At 37.7% G+C, this 15,000-nt stretch overlaps 2 long non-coding RNA genes across 2 annotated transcripts in view; one reads left to right on the forward strand and one right to left on the reverse strand.

Annotated features, from left to right (window-relative positions):
• Positions 1–1,452, reverse strand: part of LOC138015167 (uncharacterized) — a 41,327-nt gene extending 39,875 nt beyond the window's left edge. The window contains exon 1 of the long non-coding RNA XR_011125506.1: positions 1,244–1,452. This is a non-coding gene — a long non-coding RNA (uncharacterized lncRNA). The remainder of the gene's footprint in view (positions 1–1,243) is intronic.
• Positions 1,453–2,054: 602 nt separating this feature from the next.
• LOC138015166 (uncharacterized) lies at positions 2,055–12,159 on the forward strand. Its single transcript, XR_011125505.1, has 2 exons — positions 2,055–2,298; positions 11,824–12,159. It is a non-coding gene; the product is annotated as an uncharacterized lncRNA (long non-coding RNA).
• The last annotated feature ends 2,841 nt before the right edge of the window (positions 12,160–15,000 follow it).

A 15,000-nucleotide genomic window follows, 5' to 3' on the forward strand; every position in this document is an offset into this window, starting at 1 on the left:
GAGTTTCAAACAACACATGACTGTGCGCACCAGAATGAAAACGAGCATATACGTTTTTTCGTTCGTTGTGGAAACGGTTTCACGAGATTGCATTCAAACTCTTTTGGATTTTTACTTCATGCTGTTTTCATCCCACGTACTTTTTTGTTTTGTTTTTTTAAACTCCACATTGGCTTACTTCCCAGGCCATTACAACATTGGCGGATTGTATAATTAGCCAGGCTCCGTCGTGGGCAATGTGTTCACAAATAGAACAAACTCTTTCCGCTAAAATTACTTCAGTCCGCGTCAGAACTGGACACTCGATCTGCCCTATATCTTGACACGCCCACCGACAATGAATCTTGATTTTGTTCACTTCCCAGAGTAGTTTGAAGTAATGGTTGCATCATCTGTTCATGTTTTTACTTGATGACAAGATACCCTATCCATTTTAAAGGAATTAGAAATTCAGAAATTTCGTGAGGCAAAGTAACTCGTTTTTTTGAGAATGTGTCATGTTATTTCAAGTATAAGCTTGACCAAATACTAGCAAAGGCGTAATTCCTACTTTTATGATATACAGTTTTATTCAGAAGAGGACAAAGGGAAAAATAAAAATAATAATAAACAAGCAACTCTGAGAGACAGACTAAGCATGAATATTGGAGATCATGGTTCCTCTTAAAAAACTCTAAAAACTTAACTAATGTAAGCAAGAGTTCTGATTTGAATACAGTTTGAGGTCACATTTAAGCCCTATAAGACCCTAATAACAGTGGGAAGCAATTTATTTTATTGATTGCTTAAATAGGAAAGTTCTCTAAAACCTGAGCCGTATGCAATGAGCATAAATTGACGGTGAGATGATCACTGTTGAAAACAAGGATTTTTTTTCATTTCTTATAAATTAAGGAATTTTAAAATGATTTAATTGCCTTTACGTTCTCTACGACAAGTGTTGACATTACTTTTTTTGAGCTGGGAAGAAGGCGTTAGAGCATAAAGCATGGTTTAAAAAAACGCTTGTAAAAGCTTCTTACGGTCAGTTAAAAAAATTTCCATTTTAGTCCGGTTAATTTACCGAAACTTAACATGCATCAACTCGACTCGATAGGTAAAGACAAGGTTTTCTAACTTACATGGGAATTCAGTTTCCCCCTATTGCTTTCCTTTACCTATTGTACTTTAGTATATATATTTTCTTTTGTACTTTGGTAAGAAGCTTTATTAAACTTAAACTTAAACTTAAACTTAAACTTACATTCGTGAGATTCCTACTTCCTTACGTGCACAAGAACAGCCCACTTTTTTCCTTTTTGCCGTGAACTTCCCGTGCACTTTGATAATAAATTACCGTAAAATGACGGCTGTAAAATACACGCTGACCTTTGAACACAATTTCTTGTCGTAATGTAGGATTTGTTAGTAACCCTATGGTTTGAAATCCAAACCAGTCGTTGGTAGGGAAGATCAACCTGGTGAGTCGAATGTCTTCTATTTGCATAGTTTCAGCGATTAATAGCACAACACCGAAATAACGACATCCGACAGTGTCTCCAACAGATAAACAAAGAAAAACGCACAAGGCAAAATATTTTATAAATTTATTTTCACTGCCTATACGAACTATCATCAAATCAATGATGAGTTTCGTACGCCGAAAGTGAATAAATAGTCGTTTTCGAAGCCCTTTGATAGAAGGGTAGAAGGTACTAAGGGTAGAAGCCTGGCGGAGGTGCAGGTGCTAACTTCGAACACAAATGACCCTTCTCGGCTTTTAAATGGAGATAAATCGCCGTCTCGATCAATTGTCGTTAAAAGAGATAAATCAAGTTTGCAGTTATTAATTGTGCGTTTTAATCATTCATGAACCTTTTTACAACCCTTTTGCGTTTCCGGAGAAGGTCTTGATTGTCACTAAACATAACAAATGGTTTATAATAGTCTATTGAGTTTTTTTTCTTAATTTTCGTTTACTTCCACAGAGTAATGAGATAATATTTGACTGAGTAAATCGTTGTTTCTTGCAATTCGTGCCTTTTTCGACTACACCCTGAACCCTTTAGAAATTCTCTCTTTCAAAAGGGAGTTACTGCAATGGCATACAAAAAAGGTCTTTAACTTTTACCCGCTAATTCTGCCTGAAGAGTAATTTCTTGATAGCAATCGACAGCTGGTTTTCCTTGAATGCGTAAGTCGTTTGCATTAATTACGTTTTTTGCCGTAAGTATATAAGCCGGTAGCAAGCGAATTACTACGGTAAGATATCGGACGCCAAGGTTGCAGTGTCACAAGAATTAAGATTGATAGTAAAAGGTATGTTATCTAAAAAGACCTTTAGGGGGAAGAGTTTACTTGTGGTCCCAGAGACAAATATTCTTTGAGAACTCTTTTACGCAGCATCTCTTTTCAGCCAAGAATCATTCTAAAAGTAAAAAGTAAAAGTATTTGTACCATCTATTGTCGGTCAAATCAATAGCATTCCTTTTTTTTTTAACCCCACGGCATTTTCCTAAATGGTTCACGCTCAAATTCACCAGCCGGAAAGTTTTGGATAAATTGAATCAGAAAATATATCAACTTGTCTCAGGTTTTCTTTTAGTAATGTAATCAAAATGGGTGAGCTGCAATTAAAACAAATTAAATCAGCTCACTACAAACAAAATATGTTCGCTGGTTTAGAGGTCATCAGTTTTCCCTTCTACATGGATCGCGAATGAGTGCATCATTAACAAAGCACCCAAAAGATGTTGCACTAATGCCGGTTAGGAGTTAAGATCGAACCCCTTGAGTTATTGTCCTCTCGGATATAGGGGATTATTAAATTTTCAACCTCGGATAATGCATTTCTCGTGCTCTGATTGGTTCACTCAATCTCGGTTATATTCCTCAGTCTAGTTTGACCTTATATGGTAAATGATTGAGCTACGCGTTGCCAAGCTAAGAGTTTTTTCGCCGGAAAGCGAAATTTCTCACTGAATGAAGCCAAAAAACTGTTTCATTGGAAAGTTTGGATCAATCCCGACGTTTAGAAGTACGCGAAAAGGTAAGAAATGTTTTTGTGATGAGCCTGCGTTTGTCTGACCACAAGGCCTGACACAACATAACATCAGTTCTCATCAAATTTTTTCGATTTCGCTCGGATTTGCTCGCTTTTTTCACTCGTATTTCGTACTTTCTAAACTTTTGGAGTTTAAGGAATTTGATAAAAAAAATTATTCCATTCGCTCTTGTTGGATATAAAACTGGTTATAGCCAGCTCGGATCATCTCATATCTAACGCGCGCTCATGGAATAATTGTTAAATATTTGTTTACATTTTTTGCCTCATTAGCACAACGCTATCGTTTTCTTATCAGTCAGCCGAGAACAAAATACTGAATATTGAAAGTGCATTGCATAATGAGCCATATCTGAAAATTTGAACGCGATATGCATGATAATCTCTGAGCAGTGATGCTTTGAAAATTCGAAATTTTATAATTAAAGAATCTGTGGGATCATAAGAGAGCTTTTGCCACCCACGAATTTATCAGTTTGCGATAACTAAAAATAACTGGCTTGTTATCAAAGCTAAAAGCCTTAAAATCGAAGATTGAAGTTCGTTTAACAAGTTCTTTTACCTTTTGAAGTCATTGTGTGTAAAGCGTAGCATGATGCCTTGTGTGAACAAACTCGTGCGTTAAACCCTCGCCAAACCATCGAACAAAGTTGGATCCCACATGCAACATTGTTGAATGCAAATGTTGAGATAGTGGTAAAACACTATCAGTCCAACATTGCTTGACGAAACATTCAAGTTTAAATTGGCACTAAATTTGAAAATATGGCGCAAACACGGAAACGAAAAGCGCTCGTAGCGTTTATTGTACTGGAGATGTTGGAGGACGGAAATGACGGATTCAAACGAGGAATAAACAAATAACATTTACCAGAACGAGCAGAGAAGGGTATGTCTCTGTCGTTGTACAGTTATCACTACAAGATACACCCGCGTCTTAGGAGATGATGAGAATGAGCCCTATTGAACCAAACATCTTCAAACAGAGCGACAAAATGAGTGGTGAACCGCTTAGTCCAGCTGTAAGACTGTTCATCAACAACCACGACGGCCTTTTGGTCAGTCCGACATCTTTGTTAAAAATGATGCTAAAAGCTTGGGCTTGAAAATAAGATAGCGATTCGTGATTGGCTAGCAGGGCACAACTTTGTTGGTCGAGCGGCAAAATACTTCAACATTGTTGCCTCGGGCAGAGTTGTTAGGTGTAATTTCTGACCAAAGGCAAACTCTTTCCAACACTTGATTGAACAAAAAATGTTGGACGAACATCTTCCAACATGGGTGGCCAAACAGTCGAACAATGTTGGATCGAGCAAAGTTGGAGTGTTGAACCAACTTTATTCGATAGTTTGGCCAAGGCTTTAATGAAACAAAATGTAACTGGCAATGTCGCTAGCAGAGATTCCCTTTAGATTAGAGTGGCTCCTCTTTCCTGGTACTCTGCCAACCATAGCCCAACTCCTCGAATTACGCCACTGGTGCATAATTCAGTGTTGAATTTAAGAGGGATTCGGACTGGGAAAATGAGCACTCATACCACCAGCCTGGGGAGGGCGTGGGGGTATTAGCTGGTCATTCCTACAATCGTGGTCAAAAGGTCAAAAGCGCTTGGGGCACCTTCAATAATGTGCTCAAAAATCACTTTCATTTAAGGTGTACCTTATATTTGCCCCGCACCACCCTAAGCAATGTTGGGTTTCAAATCAACATTGTAAGGCAACAGGTGGAAGGGGGGGGGGGGGGGAGGGACAGTTGGTTTCCATGCATTGCCTTTGCAACCGCGTGTGCCCTCATGGCTTCATTGTCCCAGCAATTTTTCTAGGACTGTAGTCAAACTACGAATTTTATTTATTGTTTAGATGAATTGTGGTTGACAAGACTTGTAGCACGGATTGTGCAATTTGACTCATACTTTCAACTACTGCAAATGCATTCATGAAAGAAAAATATATGTTCTGGATTACAGAGAGCATGCAATTGTTTCCAAGTTGCAAGGTGGTGATTCATAGGTCAAAGGCAACCAGTCAATTCAAAGCGACCTTTCGATTGCGCAATACATTTGATAAGGTGCACTTGAAGACCTGTAAGCAGCCAGCGGTTGACTTCATTAAGTTTTTCGAGGTCAAAATAAAGCAAGAACTAAGAACGAAAACATTGCAAAAATCTTGAAGGTTATGTTGCTCTCATAAAAATCATTTACGCATTTTTTTCAAATCAACATCCTAGACAAATTATCACGCGATTTCTTTCGTGCGTTTCGGAATAAATTAGCTCGAGTAAATTTTCAAATATCGCATAAAATTGCACTCTCTTAGTGTTTGTATAAATTGATTACTCGTATTTAGTCCGTCTAAATTGCCCTCTCTTCTCGCTTTGAAACGCGGTATAAATTCGCCCCTATTACGTAAAAGTCATGGTACTCCTTCAGAAGAACTTAGAAAAATTTGGCGCGTGCACCTGTTGGCTGCTTTACCAAATTTCTCTTAAACCCGTAATATATATTGCAGAAATTTGGAGTTAACTTAAAATAGTTCCGACTACAAATGAGCCGTCAATAAAAAAAATCAGAAATTTAAGGGACACAAATTTGGGAAAACTATAAAACGCCTATCAGCGAATTACGAAAAGTCTGTCTGTTGAAATTTTAAGTAAGCAAATGCTGCGAAAAACTAATGTGTGAATTTTGCATAAATGAGGAATAAGCATCCTTTTGGCCTTGTTTCAATGTAGATGTGTTACCATGGTAACAGCCTGCCGAGGACACTGTCAAAAATATTAACCTTCGACGTTTGAGCTTCAAGACAAAAACTGCATAAATATGGCAGAAATGGAAGTATAAGTGCTTAAAAACTGTGTTCAAGTGAAGCAGTTATAAACGCAATTTTAGCACTTGCGTAGAGAAGCCTGAAGTTATTTTTCCGACTATAGAAATGCCTTGGAAGATTTATTCGGTTGCAGTGCGAAACACGTGTATCTTGTAGCAAAAGACCAAAATAATTCGTAATGAAACAGTTGTCTCCTCGACAAATTGAAAAAGCTAGAAACAATGACCCATCGGAGAGAGAAAGTGGACGGTGCAGAAAAAATTATTTCAATGGAGCCATCTTTATTAACTCCACTACTCAACAATGAAACAGAGCTATTTATCATAAAAATTAAGAAACCAAATGTAGTAAATTCTTCGAAGACAACCACATAGGGCCTGGGATCAATACTTTTAGTACAATAATCATTATTGTTCAAAAAATAATCACGAAGCATGAGATAAGAATTTTTTTTTTTTGTTCCGTGCAATCGACTGCCAGCAAGATCGACAAAAAATGGATAACGGACGTAAGTACTGAACAAAAAGCTCACCACAAGAAACTTTTGACAGTGCAAGTAGGTAGGTGATCACTTCGATTCAGCCCCGTACGGGTTGGATTCAATTGCAGTGTACAACAACTCACTCCACTCCAAATATCCTCGGACATTGAGGCCCATTGAAGTCGGGATTAACTTTTGGGGCCGTAAAAAATTGTTAAAGGGCGCTTTTCAGTAACTACAGAGGAGTGCTGTCAGGCTCAAGAATGGCTCTGTCTTGACGTTTTTGTGAATTAAAAACCATTTTTAGAATCACCCAGTTGCAATTTGCTATTCATTTTAAAGATCTTTGTCGTTCCTGCTGTTTTACTGTAATTAAACGTTTGCGTCGATAAAAACTGTGAAAAAAGTTACGTGTCTTTGTTTTAAGTGTCCACTTTTCCAAAAAACAAACCTGATTATCTCCAAAAAAAGCATGGTTAGCCCCTTTTTTCATTTCACATTCCAATGACCCAAACTAAGGTTTCTTTTTCTGAGTAGTCATATTATAGTCTTAATGGTTTTTCTGCACGATATTTAGATGCGGGCACGATTCAAATTAACGAAAACATGATGGTAGCCTGTCACAAATTCAGTGTACTAGGAAATTCTTACGCCGTCTTTTTAAGCTGCTTAAGACTTTCTGGGAAGGCAGGTTGTCTTTGGCTTGTCTATTTGTTCCTTGACAGAACCAGAAAAAAAACTGTTTGTCAGTTCATTGTGTTTTTGTACGTGTACTCCTGAGTTAGGTCTGGCTCTTCAATACTAATCGTGTACTAGATAAAGAGCCAACGAGACCGCAAGACTCTCGATAGTATGCAAGTGGGCTTGTATTTCATTTGGTCTGAAATGAAAATGTTGCGTTCGTTGGCCGCAGGATGTAACAAAAACCTTGTTACGGACGGTCATTTAGAGCGGTTTTCAATTGAGTGTCGTAAAACCAAAACCAAAGGAATTACTTTGGCCAATCAAAAAGGACGCAGACAATCCTGTAAACCAATCAAAACTCGAAGTAATTACACGTAGCCGACACAAAGCGCGGGAAAATGTGCACGCGCGAGCCACGATTGGTTTTGGTTTCTCTTCTTTTCTCTTCTGATTAGTTGAAAAAGTGGCGCGAGAAATTTCAACCAATCACTGAGTGAAGTAATGCAAAACCAAAGCAATTCGCTAATTACTTTCGACACTCAATTGAAAACCGCTCTACTCATCAATATAAAGCATACAGGTTATGTCTCGGAGGGTGCCGGACCATGTTGGGAGCAAACAAAAAGGGCCTGGGGGCTGAATGCTTCTACCGTAAATCGAAAATTTCTTTTAAAATACATGTTTATTAGAAGAAACCACTTTACCAAATAAATGTGTAATGGTCTCAGTGGTGGTTCTTTGGAAAGCAGGTGTCGATGATCGGCTCAGGATCGAGGAAGGAGTGAAATTATATATGACCAGAAACCCATAAGCGTTGAAACGTGTAACGGCCCCTTGTGTGCTTGGAAACAACCTTCTGAATATTCGATTTGCTAAGTACCATATTTGGAACAACAAGAGCGAGGTGTTTCCAAATATGGTACTTAGCACTGAAACATTCAACCAATCAGTTCGCACTGAATATTCGGAAGCTGTGAACGCGCGTTACACGTTTCAACCCTTATGGGTTTCTGATATGAGTCAATGTGATCTGCATGATGAAAATCTAGCCGGATTTAAGACTTCCATTCACTCGGGAAACAAATTCAAACTCTTGCAACAGCTGCTTCAGTTCGAGAGATTTTGACGCAACAACTCGTTTTTCAATTTAGAAGCAAACTGACAAGCACTCATACATTGGCTTGTTTCTTACAATAAAGAAATTCCTCTTAATATTCTTGGTTTTCACACAAGTGCAAGATGGCCATGTTTGTTAACCGAAACAGACGAAACTGTCTGCATAAGAATCAGAGTTCCATTTCCGAAGGATAAGGTTTGATTTCTAAATTTGGTAAGAAAACCGACGGAGCTTGCTATGACGTCAAGATTCAAGATTCAAGATTTTTTATTATTATGCACTATTTCAGAAAATAAATAATTGACAGAACAATTAAAAGAATGAAGGAAACAGACTAATTATACTTGAGTGAAAAAAGTGGAAAAGTGCGAAGTGGCCATAGTAGCAAATGCTTTCGAGATGGCCACTACCACAGGAATTAAATGAAAGGAAAACAAAAATATATACACATATGTATAAAAGTGAACTGGCAAAATAGATAGTACAGATAAAAATTAAATTAATAGTAACAAATTTGCATAAATATACAATATTATTTACATCAATGAGTTGCATCTAACTTACATTAAGTTCAAACACAAAAAAAATTATAAATAATAATAATAATAATAATAATAATCAGGAAGGAAGGAAATATAATAATCATATTCCCTTCCTTCCTAATTATCATTATTATATTTGGCTGTCATGTAAAAACCGAGTTCTTATTTCGCCGCATTTTATCGCTTTGACCAAAAAAGGGAGTAGCGGTGGAAAGCAAGACCTTGATTTCTCAATCCTTGTAGCCTTTCCAACGACACAATGTTCTCGATAAACAAAATGTATGCCTCACGGGCAACGTTGGGGGAGCAAGATGTTATGTAAGCAGCATAATAAATAATGTATTTCTTGATGATTAGGCCTGATATAAGAGCGCGTTATGGCCTCCAAGCGATCACGCAAAGAACCGATCGAAACGTGAACAATAAGCATAACCATCTGCGCAATCCCGCAACGTCCTAGAAGCAAAAAGGTCCATTTATCTAACTCGCATATTTTGAGAATGCACGAACGAGGAAAGTTGTGACTTGGACTTGCGCCTGCTTGCTTTATCCAAAGAAATGCGTTGCTTAACATAATTTTGCACATTTCCAGAGGTAGATCATTACCATAGCAGCGGTTGAGATGACAAAGGCAAATAGCGCTCCTCGACCTACCTCACTTTTTTGTATAATTTTTAATTTTAATTTTTGTAACTAACTCTCTTGGACGCATTATTCAGTACCTGATATCACGAGCCGGAGGAAAATATTTGCTTAGGTTCCATTCCAAATTGCGATCAATATAGAAAATAATGTTGTTATTTCATAAATAACGTCAAAGTTGTACTTCCTGTTCCTTAGAAACGTAGCGCGCATTAGCAAATTGCCAGCTCTTTCTTCTAAACTAGCAAATTTACAGTCACTATAATAAACTGACAATGGTGAAAGTTTCAAAGATTTTCCCAGGTTAACTTCTATTCCTGACCAATCCGGGGAGTTCCTTTAGCGAGCATTATTGGATATTTCGGTATGGTCTCGTGGAAAGCTTAAAAATCGCACAAATATTACATTGACCAACATAAAACACTGATTAATTATTTATAAAAACATTTACTGAATCATTATCATCTACTAACAAATAAGTTGAAGTTAAGCAAATGATGAAGCGTGGCTGACGTGTATTTTGAATGAGTATTGACGCCTCCAAGTGACAACTAAAGCAATACAAGTCTTTCGAATGCAAACATACTGTGTGATTTCAATATGGTGACCAATTAAAACGCCGACATAAAGAGAAAACCTGTTTTTCAAAAAACACTTTTGTTTGTAAGTTAACTGAGAAGACTAAAGCTGATAAGTGGACAAACCTAGCCGGACAGCTGCGGGTGTCGAAAACCGAAATTCGGAGTGCTAATCATTTGGAGGAAATAAAAGGATAAGAATTTCTACATCGAGAACACACGACACGTTGTGCCAATTTGTCACTGCCGTTAGAAATCAAAACAAAGGGCGCGTGAAATCAAAACAAGGTATGTTCATCAAGCCGTTCGAATTTGCCTTTAGCATAAAATCATAATTGTTTGGAATTTCATGATATAAAGTGACTAGCCTAGAAACAACATTGTCAGTTCAAGGTGTTGATAAGTTGGAAAAGAACAACTCGATCTATTTTGACAAAAAAGTCAGGACATTTCCGCAAGTTTTTTGACAAGATGTACTTACTAAGATATTGTGGCTGTTTTGTACCTAAAACAAACTTAAAGAGTTTGAGTGAAAAGATTTCTTCTTCCCTTATGACAAATTTTTTCTCATCACCTTCAGGCAAGACTGGGTATATCTCATAAGAAACAATTCGAAAAACATGTAAACGCATGTTTGTTTTCGCCGATTACAGAAACATGATCAAATAATGGCAAGTCTGTTCAGGTTTTTAAATGTCGTATTTGATTCAATTTTAAATATCCTCTTCAGAACATTCATGGCTACTGTTTTCATGCAAGCAAGGAAAATTAGCCATGCAAAAGCAAAAATCCCAGTTTCTCATTAAAAATACCTTTATTCCCTAGTTATTTCAAGATAGTTTTTTGCAAGTAAAACTTAGATCCCAATTATATTCAATTAGCTAAATATCTGACCATGTATTTGGTTCTTGACTGATTACGTATGGATATTAGTGTTGGATGAATGTTCCAGAGCGATGTAAACACCGTGGGCTGAGTGGACGCCCTAAGAATTTCGCTTTCTCTCTGTAAAATCGCTACCAATCAGCCTACATCTTTGACGCCTTTTTGACTGGTAAACCTTCGTGCTATGAAATAATAGATCACTTTCATAAATGGTGACCACATTTACCTTCTTTTGTATTTATGTTGATTAGGCCTACTGCTCTCACTTTGAAAAAAAAAACCTTTGAAAATTGCTCGTCGTAGCGAGTTTAGAAAGGCTTATTAGCATTAAAATAGAAGAATATTTTATTTGGCCGCCACTATGAATGAGGTCTATACAATGTGCTCTTGAGAAACTTACCCGCCACATATAATTTACATCACAAAAGCGACGTATGCACAATTTAGATTGTTATTCCGACAACTTGTTTTCTTCCAAAAGTAGTCAACTCACGACCTTAATTTTAATTAAACTGCCATAGACACGTACTTTGTTTGTACTGTGGATTCGAAGTTGCTTAAATGGTTTGATTATTGATTAAATGGAACACTATACACGGGAAACACAAAATTTCAATATTTCAAAACCATAGACAATAGTCGCCTGCACGTCTTCTTTTGAAACCGCCCTTTCCCTGATTTCTCGTTCGTGATCTCCGAAATAGTTAGGTCACTGCTAAGAAAAAAGAAAAGTGAATCGATAGCTAAATGTAAACTTACACCAAAGAAATCCCGAGCTGAATTTCAGCTGAACAAAGATAACAACATTAAAAAAACTAGACACAACAGCCCCAACATATGGTCAAGTCAACTTCAAACGGAAGGAACCTTTAGTTAAAAAACACTTGAAACGTAGAGTAGCAACACTAGAGTTGCTCCTTATCAATAAGTACCATCTCACCTTTCCTTTCTCCTTCCTCGCAACTTCTATATTGTAAGGGTAAATTTAATGCCAAAGACAATAGCTGTTTGATTTTATAATTGCAGATGAAGGCCTGTTTATTTTACACCACGATTGCTGTAGTTCTTGTGGTGGTAGCATTTCAGAGGACAGACGCCCAATCTGCTTGCCATGACACTTGTTTTGACAACAACCGATTTTGCTGGGCAACATGTGACAATGACCAATGCGCAGCCGAATGTGAAGGAAAAGGAGTCATGTTATAACGCCTGCAACACTGGAAAATAGATGTTATTAACAAACAATTAAATGCTTACTACTGAGGCTTCAGTAAGATATCGAGGAAACAGAATGTGTTTGATATGTAAGAAATAATGATGTAAGAAAATGGAACACTACAATAGAAAAAGACAAAGATCGAAGCGTGAGAAAAAATTGTTTGTGTCCCCGAGATCTAGCCATGGAAAAACACAAATGAAATGCCGAAGTGTAAGCAACCTGCTATTGAACAATTTCCCCAACGAACTTACCGCCCTTGCCACTCTGATCATAAAACTGATTCTCATGCTGAAGGATTCTTCCCTTATGTCTAGCGTATGTGTATGTGCTGAACGAAAAGATCAAGTCGGCCGCCAACTTTCGGCCGTGAGTTGAAAACTAATTTCATGCAATCTAATACTGAGCAACAAGCTTTAGAACGATCGCTTTTAGACGAATAGCGGAGTCGCAAAGGTTACCATTTACGACACTAGGGGTAAGTCCTGGAGGAGCCCTTTTCTTAATAGTCCCGTTTTCGGGAACCTTGAGTTTTACGCTAAAGTATCGCGCATTCTGCTCCATGTTAAGCAAGAAACAATGAAAGTTTATCCAAGGTTACATCAATTAATTACGTGGGATGCCTTTCGAAGACCACGTTATAAATTGGGTTGGGTTCGGTAACTAGCAACGTGCTTGTGATGTTCAGTAAAGTCAATCCTTGTTGGCCAGTTGCGTGATCATAGAGGAATTCCTCTTGCCTTTAACTTGTGCATGTTGCTCTAAGACAGTTTTGTTAGATCATCGGCCACAATAGTTATTGCTCCACAATCTAACAACTTTCGAAAATGACTATAAAGCCGACTTACTTAACAAAAATGATAATGAGATTTCCAGACAAAAACATATTTAATCCAAATCTCTCTTGACCAGAGCGACTCGATTTTCGAAGCGCTTTCGGCGCTTTTGATCAGGTTGGATTGCAATGAACATGTCAAAACCTAATTTGCATTCTGTTACCTTGCATTCCAATGCTAAAGAATCCTGCGGAATTTCAAAGCTATGTCGACAAAGCATTTCTAAAGGTTTTCGTGAAAAAAATATTCCAAAAGCAAGAAAAGCCTTTCAAACATGAAGTCCCAATATCGATCGATCAAGGAGCGTAATCAACCGGCAAAAGCAAATTATACGTGAATGATTACGCAATTTTACAAGTGCGGTATGCGGACGTGACGTGACTCCAAGTTTTACCATTACTAAGTTTGTTTTCATTATTTTCCGCCCGCTTCTTCTTTTGACTCTAGCTACCCAAGTTCACAAACGACATACAAAGAAAATGCTCAGATTGTCATGACACCAAAGCTTTTTATGCGCTCCTAACACTCGTCTTATAAATCTCACTCAACCTCAGTCATCACGGAAAACTGCAACCAAAGTTAACGTTTTACATCAACAGCGGCATCCCACGTAAACACCACTGAGCGTCTTGCTCGGTAATAGTCTGGTAATGAGAACCCGGGGCTTTGTCCTTATAAGATTACGAAGTCTCCGACAGGCCAAAGGTCCGTAGACACAAGTCTTGAGGCTGTTGCCCGTGAAGATACCAACAGCCAGGAGCCCATGACCAGGACCGTACAATTTCATTGTTTTTGCGGAACGGCGTTTTTACAGACCGAGTTATTCTTAGGGTGCGTTCGATTGACCGTATTCCGGAATAGGAATGCATGGAATATAAGTTAGAAATCCTTCGTTTTACGGAGATTCACATTAATTAATTTAAAATTGTCAAAAATCTGCTAAAATGCTATTTTAAACATATTTTTATTATCCTTGCCCGCGCCAAACATACCGTATTAATCATCACTCCACGTATTCTTATTCCGGAATAGGGTCAATCGAGGGTGCGTTCGATTCACCGTATTCCGGAAGAAGAATACGTCGAGTGACGGATTCAAAACGGTATGTCTGGCGTTTTGAAGCAACAAGGTAATAAAAATATGTTTAAAATAGCATTTTAGCAGGTGTTTGACAACTTAATGTGAATCTCCGTAAAAACGAGGGGATTTCTAACTTCTACTCCATGTATTCCTATTCCAGAATACGGTCAATCGAACGCACCCCGAATGTGCCCTTAGATTTATTTTCCCGCGAAACCAGACCTTTGCGGCTAAAAACAAGTCTTGCATGAGAAATTATTACCTCTCAGTGGTATTCAGAATGGTCACTCATGCAAGCCAAATCTGATTTACGAACTCGGCGTCTTGATCTGTGAAAATGCCGTTTTATAGACCTACTAGTATTGGAGTTGTAGGCTCCTCATTGTGGCCTCGCCCAACACGGCATGTTTCAGGAAATGCCCCATAAAATACCACGCAAGGCAAAATTGCTGGTTTGGGTTTAGAGTAGGTTGAGCCCACAATGCAACTTAATTGAAATAGACGTTTCTATTATTAGAATAAGAACTTGAAATTGAAATTTTAGAATATTCAGTTATGATAGAAAATAAATCGGAGAATTTCAATTGGTACTAATTAAAACATTAAAGTGCTACTATGACCAAAAAATCAATTTCTATTTTTCTTTGAATTTCAATACTATGTTAACTGAACAGTAAGTGACACAAGTTTTAAGCCTTGATTTCAAAGACACCTGTTTATTTTGACTAAAATTTCCCTATTTAATGGTCCGCCATTACTAACTTTAAAATCTTGAGAGAGCTGGATCGAGGAAAAAATGACGTCAAAGACTCAATAGTTAAAGAATGCAATGCGTGAGTACACGGAGGAAATTAACGATGGCCGCCATGTTGGATTTGCTAATTAGCTACACACTTCTGATCACCCTGAAGGGGCAAACAACACAAGTTCGAAAGGTTATGACGAACATCTTAGCCACACAGATGATATATTTCACGTTCATTAAATGTTTATCACCTAAGTAGTAAAATAGAATGATTACACAAGTTATTTCAATGTTTTTTAGTGAAAAATGAGCAGGTAACGAAGTAC

Source organism: Montipora capricornis, chromosome 9, assembly GCF_036669925.1.
Source record: "Montipora capricornis isolate CH-2021 chromosome 9, ASM3666992v2, whole genome shotgun sequence".
Taxonomy (NCBI): domain Eukaryota; kingdom Metazoa; phylum Cnidaria; class Anthozoa; order Scleractinia; family Acroporidae; genus Montipora; species Montipora capricornis.